Below are 15,582 nucleotides of genomic sequence, written 5' to 3'. Positions count from 1 at the left end.
AAACTGGTATACAAATAGACTTCTTAATGATGGAATTAATCATAAATTACTATTTTGGATATATCGTGATTCTCGAACAAAATCTTGGTTGGGACTCCAATTATATATTTGCGTAATATTCTTTAGTATCTAGGATTTTATTTCTGATTTTTATTTAATGAGGTTTTCTAGTTTTAGTCTATAATAAATTATTCTTTTTATTTTCTAGTTGTATTAGGTTTATGCTATGTGCCCTATATATAAGGCACCTCTTAGATTGTAATTTTGATTCAAGTTATCAATAAAAAAACCACATATTAGAGACGTTTCTCTATATTTCTTACGGCTGTGCCCGTAATTGCTAGTGGATTCTAGCTCATCTCATATGGCTTTCGACGCTTGACGAAGCCTCTTACTATCTTGTTCACGCTTCCCGCATCATTTGGTATCAGAGCGGGTATCGCCCGCTTCTTAGCAGACGACGATCCAAGGGAGAAGTTCACTACCACCAACCTCAACGACGCTAGTCGTAGAGTATCTATCAAAGAAAGTTTCGTTGAAGAGGAACATGCCAAGGGATTTGCCCTAGGACAACCTCATCAATCCAAAAAAAAAAATAACATGGAACGTTGGATATTCACAACGCCGGATTACAACGACTTCCGAACTACATGTATCATCAACGACAAGGTATGCTCGGTAATAATTGACAGTGGTCTACGAGAGAACTTTGTAGCAAACAAAGTTGTGGATTATTTTCAATTACCGACAGTGAAGCTAAGAGATCCATACTGGATTTCATTTGGAGAGAATGAATATGCACAAGTAACAGAGATTTGTAAAGTTCCTGTCTCTATGGGAAAATTTTATAAAGAAGAGATTACTTGTCATGTGATTGACATGGACGACACTAATGTGATTTTTGGAAGACCATGGCATGAAAGCGTCAAAGGTGGGAGTCGCACAAAATTAAAATCAAGCCTAGAAGGAAGAACGTCAAGAATGACCATCCTGAGGTGTGTGAAATGGAACATGAAGAAGCAACTTTGAAGATTGAAGAGAAACTCATTAAGGATAAGGAAGCTGATTCATTCATCACATCGATATCCATGTCATGCATGCCTAATTGTGTTCAAGATCAACCTAAGGAGAAGTCATTACCCATTCCTTTTCAAGTGGAGGAGTTCAAGTTTCAAGATGCTTATTCTAAACTTGTCTACGGTATTGGATTCATGGTGATACCTTTTAATTTCGAGAATATTGAAGTTGATGGCTTATCATGTTTTATTCCTAGTAATGATCGAGCTGCATTCAAGAGAAACTCGAGGTCGAGTTCTTTTCAAGTGGAGGAGGCTGATGTAGGACGAGATTTTAGCCAATTTCAACAAAGAATCTCGAAAAGAAAGAAGCGTCTTCATATCAAGAAGAATAATTTGAATATTGAAAACTGGTATTCAAATAGACTTCTTAATGATGGAATTAATCATAAATTACTATTTTGGATATATCAGGATTCTCAAACAAAATCTTGGTTGGGACTCCAATTATATATTTGCGTAATATTCTTTGGTATCTAGGATTTTATTTCTGATTTTTATTTAATGAGGTTTTCTAGTTTTAGTCTATAATAAATTATTCTTTTTATTTTCTAGTTGTATTAGGTTTATGCTATGTGCCCAATATATAAGGCACCTCTTATATTGTAATTTTGATTCAAGTTATCAATAAAAAAACCACATATTAGAGAAGTTTCTCTATATTTCTTACGGCTGTGCCCGTAATTGCTAGCGGATTCTAGCTCATCTCATATAGCTTTCGACGCTTGATGAAGCCTCTTACTATCGTGTTCACGCTTCCCTCATCAGGTAATCAAACAATTACACATGACAAAGTAACCAGACCACTCTTCAAGCGAGTAGAGTGAAACAGAAATTTGAAAATTGCACTGACCAATGAGCTATTTCTTGGCTTAAGGTTCTAAACCCTTAATTTTCCTATTTTTTAATCAGTCTGCTGCTTATCTATGTTAGGCTAATGAGCTATACGCTATGCATGTACAAATGATCGAGCTTAGGCATTCAACAACATTGTTTGTTATGGCAGCGTTTATGTGTTCATTGTTATATTTGTGAAAGTAAGCTATATATTATTCAGATTGTTGGTTTTAGCATAGCTAGCAGTATCTTATATTCATGTGTTGAACTTGGGTTTCCAAGCTATTGGCAAATGCCTTGATTTTGTGTACCTTGCAGAATTTGATCCAAAACTTCTAGGAGATAGAACTTTTAGTAGGAATAAAGAGTCGTTACTTCTCTTTGGAAGTTGACTTCTTAATATGAGAGGAAATTATAAAAGACTGGAGAAAGAAAAAGACTGAAACAATGAAACTGCTTTCAATTGCTTCCCTTCCTTCATTCATCTTCTCTGGTTTATATACAAACATAATCTCCTAAAATAGAAATTAAAAATATAGTAATCAGTTTTAAACCATTAACAATCAATGGTTTATAAAATCTCTTCACTAATTATAGTTAAGTTTAATTATAACTACATCCGTAGTTATAACTTAATTGATTATGGTTAATCTGCTGTTTAACCATAATGGTATAATTGTTAAGCTTAATTATAAACTTAAACAAATACAAGTATACAAAATCCTCCTGGATCATGGCTCCCCCATTTAGGAACCTTGAGCTCCTGTTCAAGGTATCTTGAGATGAGGAAACTCTATAGTTGCCTTGGCTCGGATGTACCACTTAGATTTGCTAGGAAGTTGACCTTTTCCGCCTATGCGGAAATATTCATACTTTCCATGTCGGGTTTCACGAACCTTTTGCTCCAATATACAGTCCTCCTCTAAAGGATCTTCTTGCTCCATTTTCAAGTCATCGACTGATGGAAGACGAGTGTCTTGGTCAGGATCATCATCCAATAGAGATGGTTCAAAGAGCTTCAAATTCTCGACATTAATGACCGAGTACATATGCATGTATGGTGGTAGATCGAGCTGAAAGGCATTATCACCAATTTGTTTGATGATCTTGAACGGTCCATATCGGATAGGCTTGAGCTTCTTGCCTTCTCCAGTTAATCGTTCTTTCCCAAGGTGTAACCATACTAAGTCACCTTTTGTAAAGTTACATGGTACACGGTGCTTGTCATGACGAGCTTTATATTTTTGCTAAGACTGTTACAGTTGTGCTTCCACTTCTGAATGAATCTTTGAAACTCGTTCGAGAAACTTTTGTGCTCGAACATGTTCTTCTTCTTCCTTTCCACTTAATGGCTTGTCACTTGTAGTGAATGCCATATCAAAAGGACTTTGGGGTAAATAACCCAAACAAACTTCGAATGGAGACTTCAGTGTGGAGCCATGAATTGCTCGATTAAACGCAAATTGCAAGTATGGGAGACTTTCATCCCAAGTGTTTGGATGCTTGGAATTGTAACCCCTTAATAAATGCACCATAGTTCGGTTAACGACCTCTGTTTGTCCATCAGTCTGTGGATGAAAAGTAGTGCTTCTTTTTAACCTCGTATCCATCATTTCCCATAAAGACCTCCAAAAGTGCCCTAAAAATCGACTATCTCTATCAGATATGATCGATGTTGGAAGGCCAAAGTATTTCCAAACATGTTGGAAAAACAACTTAGCTGCTCTTTCCCCTGTAATAGTCTTCTTGCATGGAATAAGGATCACCATTTTGCTGAAACGATCCACGACTACGAACAAGTAATCATTCCCGGACTTGGTTTTAGGCAATCCCCCAAGAAAGTCTATAGAAATGCTCTCCCAAGGCTGGATAGGTACTGGTAAGGGAAGATACAGTCCTAACTTCCTATTGGAAGGCTTCGAGGTGTTACATAGAACACAACCTCGTATGTACCGCGAGACATCTAGGTGCATCTTTGGCCAAAAGACATAACGACGAAGATTCAGTAGAGTTTTCTCCACTCCAAAATGTCCTGCTACTTTGGAAGTATGAGCTTCACGAATCCACTGCAATCTATCGCCATCTTCTGGTATGCACAATTGTGTTCCTTTGTACAGCAGTCCATCCTTCAGTTGAAACTCACTAGTCATTCCTTGTTGCAGCTTTGCGTGAGCTGAACTAAAATCAGTGTCTGTGTCATATCCTTTTGCGTATTCAGAAGGAACTATAGGTTGGATCCGCATAGCCACCAATAATGCGGAACTTATTGGTGAAGGGGGTTGAGATAACATATCTGCCAACTTATTAGTCATTCCCTTCTTGTACTTAATTACAATATTGAATTGTTGTAGGTACGACATCCACTTCATATGTCGAGCTTGCTGTAACTTAGACTGAGTAGTCAGATACTGAAGAGGCTTATGATCTGAGTGAACCACGACTTCCTTCCCCAACAAGTAAGCTCTCCAATGTTTTATTGCTTGATGCAGTGCATAAAGCTCCTTGTCATAAGTTGGATAGTTCAAAACTGGTCCACTAAACATCTCAAAATGGTATGCAACTGGTTTACCATCCTGAAATAATACGGCTCTCATTGCGTAGTTAGATGCGTCTGCTTCAACTTCAAATGCTTTCTGCAGATTTGGCAATGCTAACACTGGGGCCTCGGTGATCTTCCGTTTCAACAACTGAAAAGATTCTTCATGTTTCTTTGACCATTCAAACTTTTGATTGGCCTTTGTAAGAGAATGTAGTGGTGCCGCAAATTGAGAGAAATGTCGAATAAACTTTCTCAAATATTGGAATGCACCTATGAAGCTTCGAACTTCGGTCACTGAACGGGGTGTGGGCCATTGAGTGATAACTTGTACTTTCTCTGGATCCACTTTGAGCTCTCCGGCACCAACAATGAACCCTAAGTATACAAGCTGTTGCTTCCCAAATTCACACTTCTTTCCATTCAACTGTAACTTGTTTGTTCGTAGAACATCCAGAACTTGAGCAATATGCTGAAGATGGTCCTCCCATGTGACACTGAATATCAATATGTCATCCAAATAGACAATGACAAAATTGTCAATGAAAGGGCGGAGCACTTCATTCATCAATCGCATGAAAGTAGCTGGAGCGTTGCATAATCCGAATGGCATAACCAACCACTCAAAGAGTCCCTGCTTCATCTTGAATGCAGTCTTCCAAGTGTCTTCTTCATGGATACGTACTTGGTGATAACCAGATTTGAGATCTAGTTTGGTGAAGTAACGAGCACCATGCAATTGATCTAAAAGATCATCAATCCTCGGTAGCGGATACCGATTCTTAATAGTAATCTTATTAAGCGCTCTATAATCAATGCACATATGCCACCCTCCATCTTTCTTGGGCACAAGTTACACTGGTGAACCACATGGTGAGCAACTAGGCTTTATAACTCCTTGTTCAATAAGCTCTTGTATTTGGTTTTTGATCTCTTCACTCTCCGTCAAAGATGTACGATACAAACCCAAGTTTGGCAGAGGTGAATCTCCAACCAAATGGATTTCATGCTCTACAGCTCTTCGCGGTGGCAACCCCTGCGCATCATGAAAAAGATCCTTGAATTCCTTCTGCAATTTTCCAATATCGGAACATTGTGAAGGTGTTAGAGTCATTACTGACAAAGTGACAGCATCAGCACATTGATCTTATGGTCGAATCATCAATAAAACGAATCGTGCACAAGAGTTAACCAATCGCTTGGCTTGGTTAGCTGTCAATAGATTGTCCGTAGATTAAGGCTTACAAGCGTTGATGTGGAACTCCTTCCCATCCTTCACCAAACGGTACTTTCGAAGCCTCCTGTAGTGAATGGCATCACGATCCCATAGATATGGACTACCCAATATAACTTGGCATACGTCCAATGGAACCACCTCGCATGTCACTTCATCGATATAACGATTAGTGATTGCAAATTTGAAGGTACATTGCTTCGTTATCTGCATGTCAATGTCCTTCTGAATCCAGCCTAATGGGAAAGGCTTAGGGTGAGGCATTGTTTCTAAGCCTACTTTCTTTACTAAAGCCTCTGAAATCAGATTCTTCTGACTTCCAGGATCGACAATTGCTTGTACAACAGTCTGCTTCACTTGAATGTTCAAATGAAACAATTCTTCTCGGTTGTAAGCATCTGCAACGTTTGTTGGTGTTGTCATTAAGGCAAGTGTAGTGTCAGGTTGCTTCAACTCTGGAAGCTCTTCCACTTGTTGCACCGTCAAAGTGGCCTTTCTATCATTTCTTCCCAGGTTGTTCCTCTAGTTCTTGGGTTTCAACTCAGGATGAAGTATCCAGCACTTGTCTTTAACATGTCCGCTGGTACAACAGTGATCACAATAATTCTTCTGTTTTGGGTCATCCCTTATCTGCATGCCTTTACTCCTCCAATCAGATTTACTTGCAGTTGTTCGTTTGCCATCCGTCTTGTCAATTCTTTTATATTTGGCCTCGATGGCGATGGCTTTGATAGTGGCTTCTTCAATTGATTCCACAGTGAACAATTTCATTTCTTTCCGTACGTAGTCGGCAAGACCTCCGATGTATTTCATGAAGACATCGTAATCGTCTACATCTATATCCAATACCAAAGCTTGGTTGTGGAATTTAGATGTATAATCTTGTACTGATTGACCGAGTCTTTGATTGAAATGCTGCCATCTATACCATCGTTCTTCCTCATAACCAACAGGATAGAATTGTTTTCTTAACAATTTCTTGAATTTACTCCAAGTCAATTCCGAAATAGTGTACCTTTTTCGGTATGACTTCCACCATGTAACAGCATGGCTTGAGAGTTTCAAGCTTGCAAATTGGATCTTTTCGGCATTAGAATACTTATGTATAGTGAAATAAGTTTCTAATGTGTCTATCCAATTATCTAATTTGTCAGCATCTATAACACCGTTATAAGTAGGAATTTCAACCTTAAAATCAATTTTTAAGGTACTTACGGGATTTTTATGTTTACTCGCTTCCTCGGTGGTCTCTCCTATGATGGTTTCTTCCTCGTCTTCACTGTCATCATCAACCTTCCTCTTTGAAGGGGATGCATGCGAAAGTTTCGAGGCTTTTACACTTTCCACCAATTCAGAAATAGATGATGATAATAATTGGACCTCTTGTTGTAGCTTGGTGCTAGGTTCACCGTCACTATTTGGTTGTGGAGCTTCTCCTGTCATTGTTCCTCTCTTTATCCTTGGCTTTCGATGAACGAGCAAAGGACCTACAAGTTCTTCTTTAGAAGTTCTGCGTCGGCCGCGAGTTAGGACCATAAACCACCTTTACCCTTTTCGGATCTGGTCCTCTGATACCACTTGATCCAAAACTTCTAGGAGATAGAACTTTTAGTAGGAATAAAGAGTCGTTACTTCTCTTTGGAAGTTAACTTCTTAATATGAGAGGAAATTATAAAAGACTGGAGAAAGAAAAAGACTGAAACAATGAAACTGCTTTCAATTGCTTCCCTTCCTTCATTCATCTTCTCTGCTTTATATACAAACATAATCTCCTAAAATAGAAATTAAAAATATAGTAATCAGTTTTAAACCATTAACAATCAATGGTTTATAAAATCTCTTCACTAATTATAGTTAAGTTTAATTATAACTACATCCGTAGTTATAACTTAATTGATTATGGTTAATCTGCTGTTTAACCATAATGGTATAATTGTTAAGCTTAATTATAAACTTAAACAAATACAAGTATACAAAATCCTCTTGGATCAGAATTGGTTTTTGAATTGGTTTTGTGGTCGTGGCTCTTTTGTTTACTATGTGTATGGATGATTAGTTGGGTGGAGTTCAATAAGACCACCCATGCTTAGATACTTAAAGCCTTGAAAGTCTGGTGCCATCTCTTTAAGTTTTTAATTTAGAAATTTGTTTCGCTTCTTAAATCTGCAACTAATTTAGAAGATATATATAAGTTGATGCTTATGTTGCTTGATATGTATTCACTGTCCTAAATATTACTTGTTTTCTTAAAAAATGGGATTTGAGCTTTGGTCTGAGCTTTGAATATCAATTTTTCAAGTTGGGAAGCGTCTTAAGAATCTCACAGAACATTAATCATTTTGTATTGTTGAAAGGAAACATAGACCCGTACGCAATGGTATTGTCCATTGTGCTGCTCTGCACTTCCTTCTTCTTCTTCTTCTTCTTCTTCTTCTTTATTTATTTATTTATTTTTTTAATGAGTTTGGTTTCCTTTCAATAATAATAGATTACGATGACTATTTATATTTGTTTTACTATTTAACAGATGTGTAATAATGGAACTAGCTTCTTCCCTAGTTGAAGGAGCCCAGGAAGATATTATTGATCTAACTATACCTCTATCACACACACTTTTCAGGTATATTTGACATTTCTATTCTATGGTTTTCTATTTCTATGGTCTTACAAGTAACCTATTTTTCTTTCTTTGCTTATGGAAAGTTTTTGGTGTATGTCCTACTCCCCCTTGTATTTTCTTTCTTTTTCTTAATAACATTACGTAGTTAAAAAAAGTAATGAAGTATCATTTGGATTTTCAATTTCTTTTCTGTAACGAGGTATGAGTTTATGACACAAGAAGCTTATAGCAGAAAAAACGTATTCAAGCATTCTGAGTGCCCAAGTAATTACTAGGTGTGGATTCCTTTGATGCTTTTGAGACGTGTATGATGATGGATTATGTATGTCATGCACCAAGTTATGGTACAACATATATAGCTTTGTTTAGATGTATATCTTGTACATTATGTTGTCAATCTTGTACATATTGTCAATCTTTGCTATAACATATTTACCATTCCATTTGCATTGCCCTACTTCCTCACTTATAAGAGGGCTGCTCTGTATATTTTTGGCAGTGTTTTATATAGCTGCTTTTCCTATGAGACAAATTGTAGTTGTCAAATCTGATTAGAAGCTTGACTTCAGCTGCCAAATGATTGGTAGGCCTCGTCAACAGGCCGGGCCTTATTATATTTTTAAATAATGGCGGGCCGGGCCGGGGTTTATTGTAAACCGAAGGATCCAAACCCGTCCATATAAAGCGGGCCTTGCGGGCTTTGCGGGCTTTTCGGGACGGGCCTTGTGGGCTTTATTTATAATAAATATTTAAAGACACTAATTTTTTTATAAATCTATATTTATATATCATACATTCCAAAGAGCAACCTCTATCAATTCAAAGAAAATGGGAAAACCGACCGTTGGATGTGATTATTACAATAAATTATGTATGTGGTTAAAAACTTAGTCAATTTCACCATGGTTTCAAACCCGCTCAGATTGGTCAACCGTAGTTATTTGTATATTTTCTTGGTTGACTGATGGCATAACGACCGCGAAACGTGCTTATTTTTTTCTATCACGTTTGTAAATATTTCATCGATGGATGTGCGTGGACATAAGATAAAAATTTCAATTTTAATTACAAATACATTGATCTATACCAATTTGCCTCCTAAAGTTGTATAACTTATACATTGCATTTAAATTGTTGAAGTTCATTCTAAAGCAAACATGAAGTGAAAAATGAATTTGGAGAAACCAACCGCTTAATGGAGAGATTGCAATGTTTTATAGTGGTTGTAAAAATTTCAGCAAATTTGGTTCTCGTTTCGAATTCGATCAACTAGGTCAAACTTAGTTACTCTTATAAACTTATATTTATATATCATACACTCTAAAGAGCAGCCTCTATCAATTCAAAGAAAATGGAAAAACCAACCGTTGGATATGATTATTACAATAAATTATGAGTGTGGTAAAAATTTAGCCAATTTCACCATATTTTCGAATCTGATCGAATTGGTCAACCGTCGTCACTTGTATGTTTTCTTAGTTGACCGATGACACAATAACCGCGAAGCGTGCTTATTTTTTCATATCACGTCTGTAAATATTCCATAGATGGATGTGAGTGAACATAAAATAAAAACTTCAATTTTAATTACAAAGACATTGGCCGATACCGATTTGCCTCCTAAAGTAGTATAACTTATACATTGCATTTAAATTGTTGAGGTTCATTCTAAAGCAAACATGAAGTGAAAAATGAATTTGGAGAAACCAACCGCTTGATGGAGAGATTGTAATGTTTTATGGTGGTTGTAAAAATTTCAGCCAATTTAGTTCTCGTTTCGAATTCGATCAACTAGGTCAAACTTAGTTACTCTTATAAACCTATATTTATATATCATACACTCCAAAGGGTAACCTCTATCAATTAAAACAAAATGGAAAAACCGGCCGTTGGATGAGATTATTATAATAAATTATAAGTGTGGTAAAAAAATTAGCTAATTTCACCATATTTTCTAATCCGATCGAATCGGTCAACCGTAGTCATGACTTGTAAAATATATATGCACATATTCTATATAGAAGTATGAGAACGTCCAATTTCACAATAAGCCAAATTACAACAAATTCACACTCACACAAAGAGACGCACACACACATATAATGATGATGTGGCACACTGAATATTTCCAAATATATGTGCTGGGCCTTCTAGATTCCCGTCAAAGCTGAACTGCCTTCACTTAAATTGTCATAACTCCTTCTAGAAAAGTTGGAATCGCAAACCGTACATTTTTTTAGAAACTAAACACATGGGGCTTTCAGTACATATAGGGTACAACTCCTAATTATATCCGAGCAGCTCCCAGTTATTCAGCGAAGTTCGGTTCTAGACATGAACTTGTAAAAGATGTTGCAGATTCCCATCGAAGTAGAACTGCCTTCACTTAAATTGCCATAACTCCTTCTAAAAAAGTCGGAATCTCTCAGAAACTAGAAATATGGGGCTTTCTGTGCATATAGGTACAACTCTTAATTCCATCCGAGCAGTTCCCAGTAAGTCAGAGAAGTTAGGTGTTCTACACAACAGTTTCTGTGTTGCAGATTCTCGTTCAAGCTGAATTTCCTTCACTTAAATTGCCACAACTCCTTCTAGAAAAGCGAGAATTGCAAACCATAAAATTCCTCAGAAACTAGACTCATGGGGCTTTCCGTGCATATAGGGTACAGCTCCTAATTCCGTTTGAGCAGTTCGCAGTAATTTAGTGAAGTTAGGTATTCTGCACAACAATTTTTGTGTTGCTTATATAATATTTTTTGTTTGCGGGCTTTTACGGGCCAGGCCGGGTTTTTGCGGCCCTCATCCCTATGGGCAGGGCCTTTTGCTGGCTTTTGACGGGCCGACCCACTACCCACCAAGGTGGGCTTTTGCAGGCTTTTTGACGGGTCGGGCCGGGCTTTTGGTCCTCAAGGCCAGCGGCCCTCCATCGGCCCACTTGATCCGCGGGCTTTTTGATGAGGCCTATTGATTGGCATATAGCAATGACATCATGTATTTCTTACCTTGCAGAATGATATTAATTTAGTGCTTTTAGATTACCTTGAAGCATGATATAATGTTTTAGTTAGTAGGTTAAGAGTTGAATATGTTATAACTTTGTTTATGAGATTGTCTTCCTGACTATGTATTATATGATTGCTTATTCACCATGTGAGCCTTTTGTTATATGTAAACTTTCTTCTTGGAACATATATATATAATTATATATATATATATATATATTTATATATCCTATCTAGAGCGGAGCTCCGCTTTGAAATTAACTTGTAAAGTTCGAGTTTTGGGTCACTTTTCGGTCACATATCCACATCTCGACCGTTCAGTTTTTAGGTACTAGTGTATAGATCGTCTCTGCAAATTTTCAAGCAAAATGATGATCATTAAGGTATTTAACTCGCTTAAACCAATGGACGGACTGAATCTGTCAACCTGAACCGTACTAGCTTTAAGGTAGTTATCAATGCCTTAACGATCATCATTTTGGCTGAAAATTTGCAGAGACGATCTATACACTAGTACCTAAAAACTGCACGGTCAAGATGTGGATATGCGACAGAAAAGTGACCCAAAACTCGAACTTCACACATTAATATTCAAAGCGAAGCTCCGTTCTAGATATGATCTGTATATATAAATATAAATATATATATATATATATATATATATATATATATATATAAGTGACTGTTCTGTTTTTGCCTCACAACACAGGACCTTCAAAAGGTTTGAAGATTTGATTGTTCATTATCAATGTGGAATTGTACAACCAGTTGTCCTTAAAGTGGCCTTATCCAAAGCCATTAACAAAATATTGCAAGTAACACACGTCATGTGCTTTTGATTTTTGTTATGGATGATCTATATTTGATGGCTATAACTTACTATGGTTTAAGATTACGAATGTCATTTGTAGGTTCAAGGATACTTTGCCATTACATTAGATTTGTCTTCTGAGACTGATAGCTTAACTTTGTTCTTTCGTATTACAGCCCCATACAAAATCTCTTCGAGGATAATGATACAGCTAAACAGCTCTTACAAAGTGTAGTCATTAAGTTATTTTTTCTAGTTTATTTTGTAGTCACTTCAAATTGTTTTTGTATGTATATTAATGTATTTTAGTGAGTAATATAGTCCTTTCAGTGGTTTTCAGATGCTTTGGATATTTTTTGTTTTGGATAGTTTTCAACTTTTAAGGACACAAATTATGAGTCCTTACAAGCAAAGGATGACACTTTCATTTTGTTTTGAGGACACAAGAAATGTGTCCTAGTAGAGAAAAGAGGACACATTTCTATTGATATGAGAACGCGTTTAGTTGTCCTCTAATGGATACAATGACACTTATTTAGACCTTTGAGGATAGTTTATGTGTCATAGTAGGGAAAAGAGGACACATTGCTATTGATGTGAGAACACATTATATGTGTCCTCTATTGGATACGAGGACACATTACTTTGGTCTTTAAGGACACAGTTTAAGTGTCCTTGTAGGGAAAAGAGGACACTTTTCTAGTGTCCTTGTATGTGAGTTATAATGACTCCCGGATAGAGGACACATTTTTTGGGTGTCCTTAAATTTAATAGAGGACTCATTTCCAATGTCCTTAAATCATGTTTTTGTAGTAGTGGCTATTGAAAAACTTAATTACTAATAGAAACAGTAAGAAAAAAGGGAAAAAATTTACCTGTTTGGGATCACCTTGAAGATTAAGAGTGGCTGAATACCGATCCTCCAAAGCCTCTCTCCTCCCTTTGTTACAATATACGGAGAAGTAACCTTCTCAATCTTCCTCCACTAGCTCTCTCCATGCCATTGTAGACGGCGTCCCCAGAGCAGCCCAAAATCCTGTCGACACAATCAGAAAAGCTTCGCCGGCTGCTTACACTTCAATTGCGTCACCAGAGACGACGATCTGGGAGCAGCACCAGATAGCATGCTCAGAGATTTGGGAATCCAGAGCCGGAAGGGCAATGACCCAAATCAGAACCCGAAACAAGCAAATCAGAATTGTCAACCCTAAAACCCAAATCAAAACTCTTAACTCTAAATCAAAATCAAATCATCATGAAAAATTGGTGAAGTTTGAATCATTGAGATGAGCCCATGTCACAAAAATGGTTTTTATGAAAATGCAGATGCAAACTGATATGAACTTGAAACCCCAAACTATGAACCCAGAAAAATGCAACCCAAAAACCCAAATTTCAATCAGACATTGAACTAGGCCTAAGTTTTGAAACGTTACCCAATCTTTGGTGAAGCGACCAAGAGAGTGCGTGGATGAGACTATGAGAGAGAGGGGGAGACTCTGAGAGAGCGAGAGAGGCCGAGAGGAGCTGAAAATGAGAAGAGAGAAAATGATGAAAAATGTTGTAAAAAAGGTCCTCTTTGTGGTAATTACAAAGTCTAGGACCAAATTTACTGGTTTATGAACCATTTTACAAAATTGAAGACGAATATGTTGTTCGGGTGGTAATCTTCATATTTTAGACTAAATAGAGCATGTGTCCTAACTCACGTAATAGAGATCTTGATTGTGTAATTGGGTGCTACCTTGTGTAATGTTCGACATTGAGAAAATAATTATATCTCTGACAACTACTTATTACGATATAGAGGACAAATGATGAAAAATGTTGTAAAAAATGTCTTCTTTGTGGTAATTACAAGGTCTACGACCACATTTACAGGTTTATGAACCATTTTACAAAATTGAACACGAATGTGTTATCCGGGTGGTAAATCTTCATATTTCATACTAAATAGAGCATGCATCCTGATAGGAGCATAAGTGCGACAAATATAATGTGCAACATTTATACTTTTCTTAGCTATTTCCATTAAAAAGTTAGTTTTAACTTTGTTTTCTTTTTAGGTAGTTCGTGGAGTGATTCAAGAGAAATAGGATCTGAAAGGGAGCAACGAAGCCATGTATCATGAAGTACTAATGCAGAGGACTAAGTTTGATCAACCATTTGACCAGAAATTACAAGGGAAGTCCACATAAATCATTGTGCAAAACAGTTTCTGCTTGCAGCAGAAAACTGCAGTTTCAGAATCAGCTTTCTGGGAACGGTTTTGAGGAGCAATTCTTGCATTCTTCCAGATGCATCTTTGAATAAAGGACTAGTGAACCTTAAATAGATGATGTTATACTTCAACAAGAACCAAATAACTGGTCAGAAGTGTCAACGAATCGGTAGGAAACCAAGCGCAAAGTAGGCTTCCCGTTAAGGCAGAAACTGTCAGCTTTTCACGCAGCTTTTTGGGAGATCTTTTTGGGAGACTTTCTTGGAGTTTTTCCAGAAGGTTATTGATCAATATAGAAGATATGATGTCATAGAGCATGTGGGAGTCAAGAACCATCCAGAAAATTGGCAAAAAGAAGTGGCCGAGACTCTTGGATGGATTTCTTGGGCATTTTTGGAAGGTTATTGATGCTGAAAATATCAAGGAGAGTCCTAGAATGATTCCTCAAGATTTTGGGAAGATTACTAAGGCTTGAAAATCATTTAATTGTGCACCAATTAGAAGAAATCCTCAAGCAACTAGGGAAGGTTTTTAAAAGCAGAATTGGCGAAGGAAACTGGGGCGGTGTTCCTCAAACATATAGAGCATCAGCAAAACGTAAAAAAGGACCCATCTACAGCGCCATCTTCCATCTAAAAACCCTAGTTCACAAAGTCTAAACTTCCTCAACTTCAGGAAGCGAAAACCGTGCATACCATCATCCATCTTCATCAAGCTTTGCCGTGTACCATATTGAAGGGAGTTCTTGCATCCAAGGCTGCTTAAAAGTGAATTTGTGGCTTTGATCTTCTCTCCTTTACGGTTTTTACTTTCTTGTAATTCAAACTCATATGTTTTTAGTTGAGAATTTTAAGACAATGTGTGGCTAATTCACTTTTGTTAGGGGCGAGGTTTGAAGCCCTAAGATATGTTTTTGACAATATTTTGATTCCTAGTTTCGTGATTGCTTTGTTGTGAATCTGTTTATTTGGTTTTGGTTTACAGATAACTCTTGCATGTTTATGTTTTATGAATGAGCACATAAAATATTATGATCATGTGAGTGAGGCTAGAAATAGGTATTTTAATCTCCTAAATGGTTAATAATGCTTGTTTCAATTGTAGTAGAACCTATAGGACAATAGGTGAAACCAAATAAAATGGATTGCATGCTATGTAGGTGTTCCACACTAGTTTTGCATACTTGTTTCGATCAAACTTCCACATATGATTAATGCTTAGAATAAATTGTTGATAGGATAGCAT

Source organism: Rosa chinensis, chromosome 3 (assembly GCF_002994745.2).
Source record: "Rosa chinensis cultivar Old Blush chromosome 3, RchiOBHm-V2, whole genome shotgun sequence".
NCBI lineage: Eukaryota > Viridiplantae > Streptophyta > Magnoliopsida > Rosales > Rosaceae > Rosa > Rosa chinensis.
Note: the sequence above shows the minus strand (reverse complement) of the source record.